Raw genomic sequence first — 13,502 nt, 5'->3', positions numbered from 1 at the left:
ATTCCAAATTTCCATAGTATTAACTTTTAATTTAAAGATTATAGGATAAGTTTCAAATACAATTAATTTGTATAATTTTGCCATAATTTTTGTAAAGGGGCATGACAGCCGAGTGACACAGCCACTGGCCGCTAACGAAGGAGTCCACGGTTAATATTTCGGTCAATGCATGTGGCACTTTTGAAATGTAAATTCACGCCCGTAAGGTTCGGATTCAACCTAAAACTAGAGGTTCCGTGGCAATCATAAGGTTATCAAGAGTCAAATAAAACTGCAAGTATGATATCTGGTTAACATTTCTCGAGGTCCACTCTTCCTCAAGAAAGGAGACATTTAAACTCATAATTTTCCTCTAGTACAAGTTTCTAACAAATTTTAGCATTTCTGAACAACATAATCAATGAAGATGAAAACACATCAAACGATGAGAATATTATCCTCCTTTTTTTACCTCTTCCATACAGTAGCTTATGGACACCAAGATACACTTGAATTGGGAAGCATAGTGAAGGTACTATCTGCTAACGTTTCTTCAATTGCCATTGTTTTTAAGAAACAACGAAGTGCTTCGATTGTTCCTGTCCCAAAATTATAATAACTTTACTTTTTGATTAATTTTCAATGGATATGAACACTTCTCAGATCATCATCAACGCCAGTGACTACGATTATTCATTATTTCTTATAATATACACACGTATACATCGTCGTTCCAGAATATTATACTTCATAGCGTTACGTTCTGCAAGTTCCACTGTTTATTTTCTGATTTGCCGTGAGGTTCGTTTCAGTGATTCACTACGTTACAAATTTTCATCCTTCCCTATCATGAACCTGCCGTTCGCGTAGAGGCGCGCGGCTGTGAGCTTGCATCCGGGAGATAGTAGGTTCGAATCCCACTATCGGCAGCCCTGAAGATGGTTTTCCGTGGTTTCCCATTTTCACACCAGGTAAATGCTGGGGCTGTACCTTAATTAAGGCCACGGCCGCTTCCTTCCAACTCCTAGGCCTTTCCTATCACATCTTCGCCATAAGACCTATCTGTGTCGGTGCGACGTAAAGCCCCTAGCAAAAAAATAATATCATGAACCTGATTACTGTCTATTGTTCGGAACTTTTCAGTAATCATATCCATATAATTCTGTGTAATTTCCTCGTCCTGGAACTTTTCTACCCTTACTCGTCAGCAGACAGGTTTCACCTTCTCTATCCTAGGCCTAGAGATACTTAGTTCACTACAGATTAGATAGTGGTCTGTATCATCAAAAAATCCCAGGAATACCCGCCCATTCCTAACAGATTTCCTGAATTCATAGTCGGTTGTGATCCTAGTCTATTATGGATCTGGTGCCCCTACCCTCCCATGTGTAGAAGAATGTATTCGTAACAGATAATTCCGTATTATCACGGAAGTCTAGTAACGCTTTCCATTCCTTTTAGCTTCCATATCTTTCCCACATTTACCCATCACATTGTCATATCCTTGAGTTCTATTCCAGCTCTCACTTTGAAACCGCCAATTATCACTATATATTTGCTGTTGACCCTGACTGTGATGTCACTCAGTGCTTCATAATATTTGTCAACTTCCTCCTCATCTGCACCCCCACATGGTCTTAATTCCCCCAAATGCCAAACTACCCACATCATTCACTCATTTATATACCTAACGGAAACTATATTGCGTGTATTAGTATTAGTGATGAACAGAACTTCACCACAATCTGCCCTTCCCTTTTTATCACACGTCAAGAACACATAATCTCCTGTCTGTTCCTCGTTATCTCCCCTTACCCGAATATCATTAATTCCTTACGCATGTAGACGCATCGTCTTTGATAATTCAGTCAGTTCTACTTTCTTTCCACCATAAGCCCTATTCATATTGATAGCTCTTCATCAAATCTATTCCGTTCGCCAAGTTGTTTCCAAGGAGTCCATCGTCTCTCAAATGGAAGTGGTACTCCGTTAATCTCATAGGTCCGAGGCTTGCTTAAGTAAAATGATAAAACAACACGATTCAATATTAATCCATCTTCCTCCCAACTCGATCACATCATGGAGTCTAATGGGCTAATCGACTAGTCTTCATAAGTACAGTAATAGCTGTTCTCAGCCACGGAATCCCACGTATTCTGGAGAAGATTCCGCAAATCATCAGGACGTCTTGTAGGGGGGGATTAGGACAAGTTTTCCGCATATAATTATTTACGTGAGCTCAGATATTCTTAATTGTGCTCAAGTCCGGACAGCGACAAGGCCAGTCTATCAATTCGATATCCTTTCTGCTCGCAAACCAGTTTGAATTAATTGATAAGTGTGGACTGGATGATTATCCATCAGGATACACCATCCTAGTATAAGGAACCATATCACTTTACAGGAACCGTTTATATTTATGCTGGTACTATTTTCTACGAATGCGATGCATTGTGCCCACTCCACGACGAGATCCACCCACCAGCACGACACAGACACTCGACCACTGCGGGGACGAATGGCGGCGTATCTGTCGTCGAATTGGGTGCCAGGAGGCGATTTACCAAAGTGGGTCCTACATTTGTAGTAGAAAAGGTACCTTCATCAGAAACGATTATCATCTTGCAATCCCAATCACTATTTCCCACTGAAACAACTAAACGCTCGTATATGCTTCTCCATAAGAACTTCGCAAGGAATGGCATATTGAGATCACAAATTATTGGCCTTAAACGATTTTTCATGGTGTGGTCGTGGCCAGGAAAATTAACAAGTGCCTTGAAAATAACAGCGGCATGAAAGGGATTCATACTAATCTGACATCCTTTTGTAGTGTTAAAATTTCCCTTATACAACTCTCAAATGTCGATAACTTTTCACCCATCTACGAGCTATCCTCTCTGAAAAGTAAGAACGTCTAGCAGCTTTGGATATCAAAAAACGAAGTTCAGTCACAGCCCATATTACACATTCTTTCCATCCTTAACCAGTTTCTGGAGCCAAGCCAAACAATTAAATGCAAATTCTCGGGAAGAAATGGTGCCGCTGGTTATTTCGTAGAATGTTAGCCTATACGAAGCTCTTAAAATATCGGTGAAGTAGTCAAAGTGACACAAATTTGAATATTTACATAAATATTAATTATCTATATGCCTTTATAATCTTAATAATTACATAATTACGTGCATACATGAAGTCTAAGGATTTAAAAGAAAATAGAGTTCGTAATGTCGACCTCAATCAATCAATCAATCAATCAATCAATCAATCAATCAATCAATCAATCAATCAATCAATCAATCAATCAATCAATCAATCAATCAATCAATATGATCTGCATTTAGGACAGTCGTCCAGGTGGCAGATTCCCTATCTGTTGTTTTCCTAGCCTTTTCTTAAATGATTTCAAAGAAACTGGAAATTTATTGAACATCTCCGTTGGTAAGTTATTCCAATCTCTAACACCCCTTCCTATAAATGAATATTTGCCCCACTTTGTCCTCTTGAATTCCAACTTTATCTTCATATTGTGATCTTTCCTACTTTTATAAACGCCACTCAAACTTATTCGTCTACTAATGTCATTTCACGTCATCTCTACATTGACAGCTCGGAACATACCACTTAGTTGAGTAGCTCGTCTTCTTTCTCTCATTTCTTCCCAACCCAAAATATGCAACATTTTTGTAACGCTACTATTTTGTCGGAAATCACCCACAACAAATAGAGCTGCTTTTCTTTGGATATTTTCCAGTTCTTGAATCAGGTAATCCTGGCGAGGGTCTCATACACTGGAACCATACTCTAGTTGGGATCTTACCAGAGATTTATATGCCCTCTCCTTTACATCCTTACTATTACCCATAAACATACCTTATAACCATGTGCAGATATCTGTACCCTTTATTTACAATCCCATTTATCTAATTACCCCAAATAAGATCTTTCCTTATATTAATACCTAGATACTTACAATGATCCCCAAAAGGAACATTCACCCCATCAACGCAGTAATTAGAACAGAGAGGACTTGTCCTATTTGTGAAACTCACAACCTGACTTTTAACCCTGTTTATCAACATACCATTGCCTGCTGTCCATCTCACAACATTATAGAGGTCACGTTGCAGCTGCTCGCAATCTTGTAAATTATTTATTACTCTGTACAGAATAATATCATCCGCAAATGACTTCTGATTCCACTTGTTTACTTATATCATTTATATATATAACAAAATATAAAGATCCAATAACACTGCTTTTGAGGAATTGCCCTGTTAATTATTACAGGGTCAGATAAAGATTGCCAACGGCCGTAGCCGTGTTGAAACACCGGATCCCGTGAGATCTCCGAAGTTAAGCAACATTGGGCGTGGTCAGGAGTTGGATGGGTTGTCACGCGCTGTTGGTGGGGGGTAAGGGAATGGAGGAGCGGAAAGGAACTGGCCACCCTACCGCACGTAAACTCCGGCTCAGGAACACCTCTGTGGAGGTTTGGACCTGCCTCCGGGCAGAATAACCCTTACCTAGATAAAGCTTCGCCTACTCTAATTCTCTGAGATCTATTTTCTAGAAATATAGCAACCCATTCAATCACTCTTTTGTCTAGTCCAATTGCACTCATTTTTGCCAGTAGTCTACCATGATCCACCCTATCAAATGCTTTAGACAGGTCAATCGCGATACAGTCCATTTGACCTCCTGAATCCAAGATATCTGCTATATCTTGCTGGAATCCTACAAGTTGAGCTTCAGTGGAATAATCTTTCCTTAAACCGAACTGCCTTCTGTCGAACCAGTTATTAATTTCGCAAGCATGTCTTATATAATCTGAAATAATGTCTTCCCAAAGCTTACATCCAATGCATATCAAACTTACTGGGCTGTAATTTTCAGCTTTATGTCTATCACCCTTTCCTTTATACACAGGGGCTACTATAGCAACTCTCCATTCATCTGGTATAGCTCCTTCAACCAAACAATAATCAAATAAGTTCTTCAGATATGGTACTATATCCCAACCCATTTTCTTTAATATATCCCCAGAAATCTTACTAATTCCAACAGCTTTTCTAGTTTTCTTATTGTAAATGTAATTGTTATCATTTGTAAATTGTAATACTTCTTTAGCATTGATCTCCCCCTCTATCTGGACATTATCCTTGTAACCAACAATCTTTACATACTGCTGACTGAATACTTCTGACTTTTGAAGATCATCACATACATACTCCCCTTGTTCATTAATTATTCTGGGAATGTCCTTCTTGGAACCTGTTTCTGCCTTAAAATTCCTATACATACCCTTCCATTTTTCACCTAAAATTGTAAGTGATCAAATAATTCCGATTTTAGTTCAAGATGACGACACAAGATCCTAATCATATCCTAGATGGTTAAGATTATTTTAAAATGATTACTATAATTACGTTTCCAATACATGGAACTTTATAATAAATTATTTTTACAAATTGAATTCATCAGTCTTACAGTACACAATCGTTTCTATCGCAAGGCTTGATCGACGATGGTGGAAAAGGTGCTAAAACTAGTTTTCTAATAAAACCAATGTTTTTATTTACCTAGGTATGCTGTCAGCGTCCTTCTCCATATCCCCTTGTTGATATTCATTTGTGTGTTTTCATAATGTTTCGTACAGAGAACGACTGGATCACATAGTTGACAGTAGACTACTCGAGAACAGCTGTGCTCCTCTTGAGTGAATCATGATGGCGGCTTCCTCCGGGCAAACATGCTCAATCGAAGCTCGAGAAGTAGGAGCCCGAGTTGAGGCTCTTGCCTACCATTCCGAATTTCCGTCTGCACTACTTGCTCCACTCGCAACTTTTCCCTGTCATTTCACTTATACACTCATAACGTTGATGTTTGTTGTTCCTGTTTTCATTTCTTAGAGATAACTCTGCATCATTTTACATTATTTTATTTATTTGGCGTATGATGAATAATGACAACCCATAAACTATTTACACAACCAGTGAAAGATGAGTACAAAGTAAATACAAATTATCATATCTATACAGTCAAAGAAAGCAATTTACAAAGTTTGAAAGTACAAGAAGAAAACACAATATATTTACATCGCTATCCACCTATCAACTCTGACAGTTCATACACACACACCGAGTGCGAGTGATGTACATGTCACTAAATGTGAATGTCCAAACCCACCACCCACTTCACTGCTTCGGGTGTAGCTGAGTTGAGGTCTTCTATGGTGCCAGTGAAAGCACGGAGTGGACATTCCTGCACTACATGTTTCATTGTTTGTCGAACCTCCCCACAATCACAGTATGGAGAAACTGACCAGCCCCAGGTGTGTAAAGTAGATGCTGTTCTACCTACTCCACATCTCATGCGGTTTAGTCTACTCCAGGTGCAACGTGGCAGATCAAAGCCTGCCAGCTTTGTGTATGGGTTATTAATATCCACTATTGCCCGAGCTGGGGATAAAGACACTCTGTTAACCATTTAGAGGTGGGGTTGAATTCACTAGATGTTATCTTCACGGCTGTCTTCCAAGCAGGCTGGCGAGACTTCAGGCGTGTGCATTTCTGTCTGATATCCTCATGAACAGGTAGACGTTCATTCTTTAGCATTCTGGTCCATAGCTGAAAAAGGGCTTTCTGTCTCCTGATATGTGGAGGTAGTATATTGCTGAGAACCGGTAACCATTGGGTCGGTGTAGCACGAAGTGTACCAGTTATGATTCGCATGGTTTGACGAAGTTGTGAATCTACTAGCTGTGTGTGAGCACTGTTAAGCCAAACACCAGAGCAGTATTCTGCTGCAGAATAGACTAAGGCCAGAGATGTTGTCCTCAATGTGTTTCCATCCGCTCCCCAGGAAGTTCCAGCCAATCGTTGGAGAATGTTATTACGACTTTTTAGTTTGTTGGCGGTTTTCTGCAGATGATTTTTGTACGTAAGAGACCTGTCCAATGTTACTCCTAAGTAACTGGGATTGGCACATTATTGTAGTTCATGGCCCTTGAAGAATACCCTTGGATGGTGGTTTGCTTCTGCGTTGTTCAGATGGAATGTAGATGTCACTGTTTTCTGTGGATTGGGATGAAGGTACCATCTTTGAAAGTAGTCATCCAACAGTTCAAGGTCTCGGTTAAGAACTATTTCAGCTTCTGCGAAGTTGGGTCGTTGAATTGTAAGGCAAATATCGTCCGCATATATGAACTTTCGGGACACTGTTTCAGGCAGGTCGTGGATGTATAAGTTGAAGAGAGTAGGAGATAGAACCGACCCTTGAGGCAGACCATTGTTGACTTTGTGGAATTTGCTTCTGTTGTGTTCTGAATGAACTTGAAATAGTCGGTTGCTTAACATTCTGTCAATTAGTGTAGTAATTTTTAAACAAGGAACAGCTTTAATCAGTTTAAGCATAAGACCTTCCCTCCAGACTGTGTCATATGCAGCTGTAAGATCTAAGAAGACAGAGACGCTTTTCAATTTCTTCTCAAAACCAACCTCCAGATATGTGGTCAAGGACAGTACTTGGTCACTGCAGTCACGGCTGGGTCGAAATCCTGCTTGTTCAACTGGAAGGAATACTTCGATGGCAGGTGTTATTCGGTTTAGTATCAGTCTTTCTAATAACTTGTAGGTGACGCAGAGTAGAGCTATAGGTCGATAGCTTTGTGGGAGAGTTGGATCCTTTCCTGGTTTCAGAAGGGCAATAATTTTTGACTTCTTGAAGATTGGGGGAAGTCTTCCTGACTGAAGTATGGAGCTGAAGAATGCAGCAAGCCATCTTCTTGTAGCTGGACCACAGTTTTTTAGTAGTTCTGGGTAGATTCCATCTAGTCCTGCAGCTTTGCCATTTCAGAGTGATTTTAATCCCTCATCGACCTCTTGTGATGTGAAAGGTTGTGAATAGGTTGCGTTCGGTTGTGTTTCTCGTTTTGCCCGTTTAAGCTCAGTTTTAACCCATTTCGTGGTCAGTTTATTCCTTGTTGTTTTAGAGGTGGAAACGAGGTGATTTGCTATTGCTTCTACCTTGATTGGGGAATGTTGCTTTGGTGGTATGGATGTGGAATCTAATTTCCGAATAAGTGACCATGCTTTTCTGCTGGAATGGGTGAAATTCATGTCTTTTACAGTCTTCACCCACTTCTCTTTTCTAGCAAGATCAAGTGATTGTAGTAAATCTGTTGCTTTCTCGTGACTGCTATTTTCTTCGAATTCCTTACTCAGTCTGCTGGACTCTTCACTCCATCCCGGTATATAGTCTTTACGGAATCCTCTAGGAATATAGGTTTTTGCTGCTGATTTTATTAAGCCAACAAACCTCATGTAGTTCTCTGGGATAGGTTTAATCCATCTGATGTTGGCATCAGTAGACTTGGCATAAGCAACCCAGTCTGCTTTCTGAAAGTTCCAGCGAGGTCTGGGTGTAGATTGTATAACTGGGATCTGAATTCCTATTTAGTAGATTATGGGTCTGTGCTGGCTGTGCGGGAAGTTATTGAGCACTTGTCTCCTAACACGGCAAGATGGTAACATAAAACTGTGCGAGACAAAGCAAAGGTCTGGTGTGTAGTCACGTTTCCAACGGCCAGAGTGAAACGTTCCCTTATCTTTGGGGTCATATATCAGTGCAAGGTTGTTTACTTCTGCCCATTCTGAGACCTTAGTTCCATTTTCATCATCTCGCTTATAGCCCCAAGATGTATGGTGGCTGTTGAAATCTCCAAGGATGATGTTATTATGAGAGGGTATTATGGGAATGGGATCAGGCCATATTTCATTGGGTGGCTTGTAAATATTCGTTACCATGATGTCTTCTATTTGTACTGAGGTGGAGAAATAGGTTGGATGATCGCTTACTGGTAGGGTACTGTAGTTGCAAATGTTATTTCTAATGTAAGTAGCAATTCCGTATTGAGCATGGTCGTGAGCTGCTATCATTTTAAATCCTGGTATCTTTCCCTTTGCCAATAACTGTTCAGTGTTCTCTGTATGTGTTTCCTGTAGTACAACAATGTCAACTGAGTGCTTCTGTAAAATGCTTGATAAATACTCACTCTTGGCTGATTCGAGTTGCCTATCACTGCACGTCCTGCAGGCAAGGATATTTAACAAATTGAATGTGTTTCTTTCTAAGACAATTTGAAACTTACCTAGATTTGAGCACGTTACACTATTTAAATAAAAATGCATAAAATATTAGATATTTTGCATTGTTCTTTTACACAAACACTGCATCCGTCATAAAAACCTTACTCTGCCACGAACATATTGTAATACAGAGGTCTTGGCAATGCTTAACCAGCCACGATTACAAATAAGGAAGCTCCGCATTCGTGCTCTTTACCTTACGATGGCTGCGAATGTATAGAGTAAGCTGCTTTTGTGTACAGCCCTACTCTAGAGTACGAGTACCGTTACAATGGTACAATCGTCTTTAACAGTCTTTTGGAGGTCGACAAAAAAATGTTCCCAAACCGAAACTGTTGATGAGTTTTAGGATTGTACGTATCAGTAAATTAATATAATAACATTTTGAGTTCGAATGTACATTGTGTACCACATCTAGCATACGATCTCTCTCCCCACCCCCACTTCAGGCTGTCCTAGCAGTTATGAGCCTCGATTCCATCCATATATATATCCCACAATTTCAAGAATAGCTAATTCATTGGTGTTTTTTTTTCAAGCGAAATATAGCAGATGTTTAGGAAACTTATCAACCTTTGCATAACTCAGGAAATGCAGTTACAGTATGCTATCAGGTACACTTTGTACTAGAAAGTACACGCTTTGACCAATTCACACGAGGACGAACGAAGGGTGGAAAATGTTTAGGAATAAAAAGGTTAAAAATTCGAAACCTAAACAAATTGAATGAGAAGCTCGAAAATGATCATAGCTACATCTGTTGTCGGGTATAAATCTATGCAGAAGTACGAGTGTTGTAATCAGCTATATCTATCGAGCGATTTAAACATTAAGATAAATATTCCACCCCCATATTCGATATGACCTTCTATCATTCACCTACGATCGGCATAAATTGTCTTCCATTATACAGATGAAATTTCGAAGGAATGTCCAGTATGTAATATTTTTGATTCATAGTGAATAATTTACATGACACTTTTCACATCGAATGTTAGCTCTTACTAAGAATGCGTCTTCATTGCAACCTAAAATGTACAGGTTTAACCACATTATGATTAGTGTTTTGAAGAATCTCTTCTTATCCATTACATACGCTAAAAATAGGTTTTGTCTCCGATTTCTCTGGTTTGAGCTGAATGTTGGTGAGTGAGTTAGTCTCCTTTGATTATTGTCTACTTTATTATGATATTATACTAAAATAACTCTAGTTCTTATTAACAATACTTCAGACTTTCTTTTAAGCGATACTCCTAGCACACACTATGGAATACTGGGGCCGCGATAACCAAGTTTCACGGTCACGTACTTCTCATCATGATGACTACAGTTAGAATTCTGTGCAATGCATGTGAGGCTTCTGAAATGGAACATAACCTCCCTACTATATATATTTCACTGAAGGTCCCATGACTATGACCCCGATATTCACAGTCATGTGAAAGTACTTGGTTGATTTCCATTTTTAATAACTTCTATACAGGAAGTGATATAAATTCAATAGTTGCTGGTTCCATGTTGCTTGAAACAACACTTAAACTCGTTATTACAATCATATAAAGTGAATATTTTGAAGACAGAATTTTAACTCAATTATTTACTTATTCCGAAAAGGTTCCTAATGTTGAAAAAAGGCATCTGGACACAAAGATGTGACGTAGATTTATATATAAAGAGGAGTACGATCTCGTACAGATTTTCGTTTTAGCATGGTATCCTCCCAAGGATTTGAGCTTGCCAGTCGGCGGCGCCAGGCTTGCCGTAACACTTGACAGTAATGGACAGTAAAGGGTGGCCGCTTTAGTGTGTGACGCTTCCTCTACTTGCTCCATTCTGTTGTGGTGCTTTGAGCTTACGCGGGACAGATAAATCAGACTTTTAATTCAATTCCCTAAAAATGACAGAACACCATAATTAGAGTAGGAAAATTATCATTAATTTATTCAAATGACAAATAGAAAAGTTTTCCATCTTCATACAAAAGTAATGAATATAGTGTGGTAAAGTAAAGTGAGCCGCCTCTGTGGTGTAGTGGTTAGCGTGATTAGCTGCCACCCCCGGAGGTCCGGGTTCGATTCCCGGCTCTGCCACGAAATTTGAAAAGTGGTACGAGGGCTGGAACGGGGTCCACTCAGCCTCGGGAGGTCAACTGAGTAGAGGTGGGTTCGATTCCCACCTCAGCCATCCTGGAAGTGGTTTTCCGTGGTTTCCCACTTCTCCTCCAGGCGAATGCCGGGATAGTACCTCACTTAAGGCCACGGCCGCTTCCTTCCCTCTTCCTTGCCTATCCCTTCCCATCTTCCCATCCCTCCACAAGGCCCCTGTTCAGCATAGCAGGTGAGGCCGCCTGGGCGAGGTACTGGTCATACTCCCCAGTTGTATCCCCGACCAAGAGTCTGAAGCTCCAGGACACTGCCGTTGAGGCGGTAGAGGTGGGATCCCTCGCTACGTCCGAGGGAAAAGCCGAACCTGGAGGGTAAACAGATGATGATGATGATGATGAAAGTAAAGTGAGTGAAATGAGGTAAGTATTTGAAGTGAGTGAACCTCAACAGAAAAATTACGAAATGCCGAGCTGTGGCGGTTGAGGCGCTGACCTTCTGACCTCAACGTGACAGGTTCGATCCTGGCGCAGTACGGTAGTTTTTGAAGGTGCTCAAATACGTCGGCCTCGTGTCGGTAGATTTGTCACGTAAAAGAACTCCTGGAGGGCAAATTTCCGGCATCTCGGCGTCTTCTAAAACCGTCAAAATAGTTACTGGGACGTAAAGAAAAATAACATTATTATTATTATTATTATTTTTATTATTATTATTATTATTATTATTATTATTATTATTATTATTATTATGGAAACACATAGGAACAGAACGTAGCGGAATACTACATGAAGCTATTTCTCAAGAGAGTTTTCCGTGGTTTCCCATTTTCACACCAAATAAATGATGGGGCTGTATCTTCTTTAAGGTCACAGCCGCTTTCTTCCCAATCCTATCCCTTCCCCATCCCTGCGTCACTGATAACCTTCAATATTAGTGCAACAAAAAAAGACATTTTTTTACATGAAATGTTTAGTATGGATGCATGTATCAATGCTGTCCTTTTACCATTTATGGTGTCCAGCTACATGGCTAAATGGTTAGCGTGCTGGCCTTTAGTCAGTGGGGTCCCGGGTTCGATCCCCGGCAGGGTCGGGAATTTTAACCATTATTGGTTAATTTCGCTGGCACAGCGACTGGATGTGTGTGTTGCTTTCATCATCATTTCATCCTTATCACGAAGCGCAGGTCGCCTACGGGAATCAAATCAAAAGACCTGCACCTGGCGAGCCGAACATGTCCTCGGACACTCCCGGCACTAAAAGCCATACGCCATTTAATTTACCACTTATAGTGTCAGGGACCTTAGTTGTAGGGATGGGACAAACGGTTACTTTCCGGTATCATGTTCCTGTGTATCCGTTACACTGTAGTATTAGGATACAAAAGTAACATAATACAAGTTTCAGGTCAACTTTTGGAAGGAACATTCCTTATACCTGTTGTATCTTGTAGCCCTAACCCGCACCTTAGTAAGTATTTAACAATACTGTTCCTTCATCTCGTTTTCTTCTCTCCCACTTTCCCTTTCGTCAGCTTGTCACTCACATTCGTAACTATCCCCCAACAATGTTAGCAATGAATGACCCATTTACATTCTGAGAACCAATACTCCGAAACCTTCATTTATAAAGTGCACCGTGGCTGCTAGGTAGCTACGTGCATTCGTAGATGTCCAAGGATCTGTAGTTAAACAGACACTAGGATCAGACTTCACAAACTATCAGGCAAGACGTAAGCAGAGTTTAATCCAGCACTTTTTTTGTTAGTTTCTTACGTCGCACCGACAAGGACTGACCTTACGGTGACGTGATAGGATAGGACATGACTAGGACGGAAGCAACCGTGGCCTTAACTACCGAGGAACAGTCCCACCATTTGCTTGATGTGAAAATGGTAAACCACGGAAAAACATCTTGAGGACTGCCGACAGTGTGGTTCGAATCCACCATCTCCCGATTACAAGCTAATAGCTACGTAATACAAACCGCGTAGCCAACTCCCTCTGTAAATCCAGTAAAAAAGGCTCCAAAATAGTATTTTAGGACCTGATATCTGAGTACCATGTACATTATCAGCACTATATGCACTGCTAGAATTAAAAAAGAAATTATTATTATTGTTATTATTATTGTAATCCCTCCATATATCTTTCTTTCTTTCTTTCTTTCTTTCTTTCTTTCCTTCTTTCTTTCTTTCTTATTTAATCTGTTTACCCTCCAGGGTTGGTTTCTCCCTCGAACTCACCGAGGGATCCCACCTCTACTGCCTCAAG

At 40.2% G+C, this 13,502-nt stretch overlaps 1 protein-coding gene across 1 annotated transcript in view; it reads right to left on the bottom strand.

Moving 5' to 3' along the window:
• The window catches only part of LOC136877774 (adenylate cyclase type 3-like), a 1,080,140-nt gene that overhangs the window by 54,545 nt on the left and 1,012,093 nt on the right, over positions 1–13,502 (bottom strand). The gene's annotated exons all lie outside the window — the stretch shown is intronic.

Source organism: Anabrus simplex, chromosome 7 (genome assembly GCF_040414725.1).
Source record: "Anabrus simplex isolate iqAnaSimp1 chromosome 7, ASM4041472v1, whole genome shotgun sequence".
Taxonomy (NCBI): Eukaryota; Metazoa; Arthropoda; class Insecta; order Orthoptera; family Tettigoniidae; genus Anabrus; species Anabrus simplex.
Note: the sequence above shows the minus strand (reverse complement) of the source record. Positions and strands in the feature narration are given on the sequence as shown.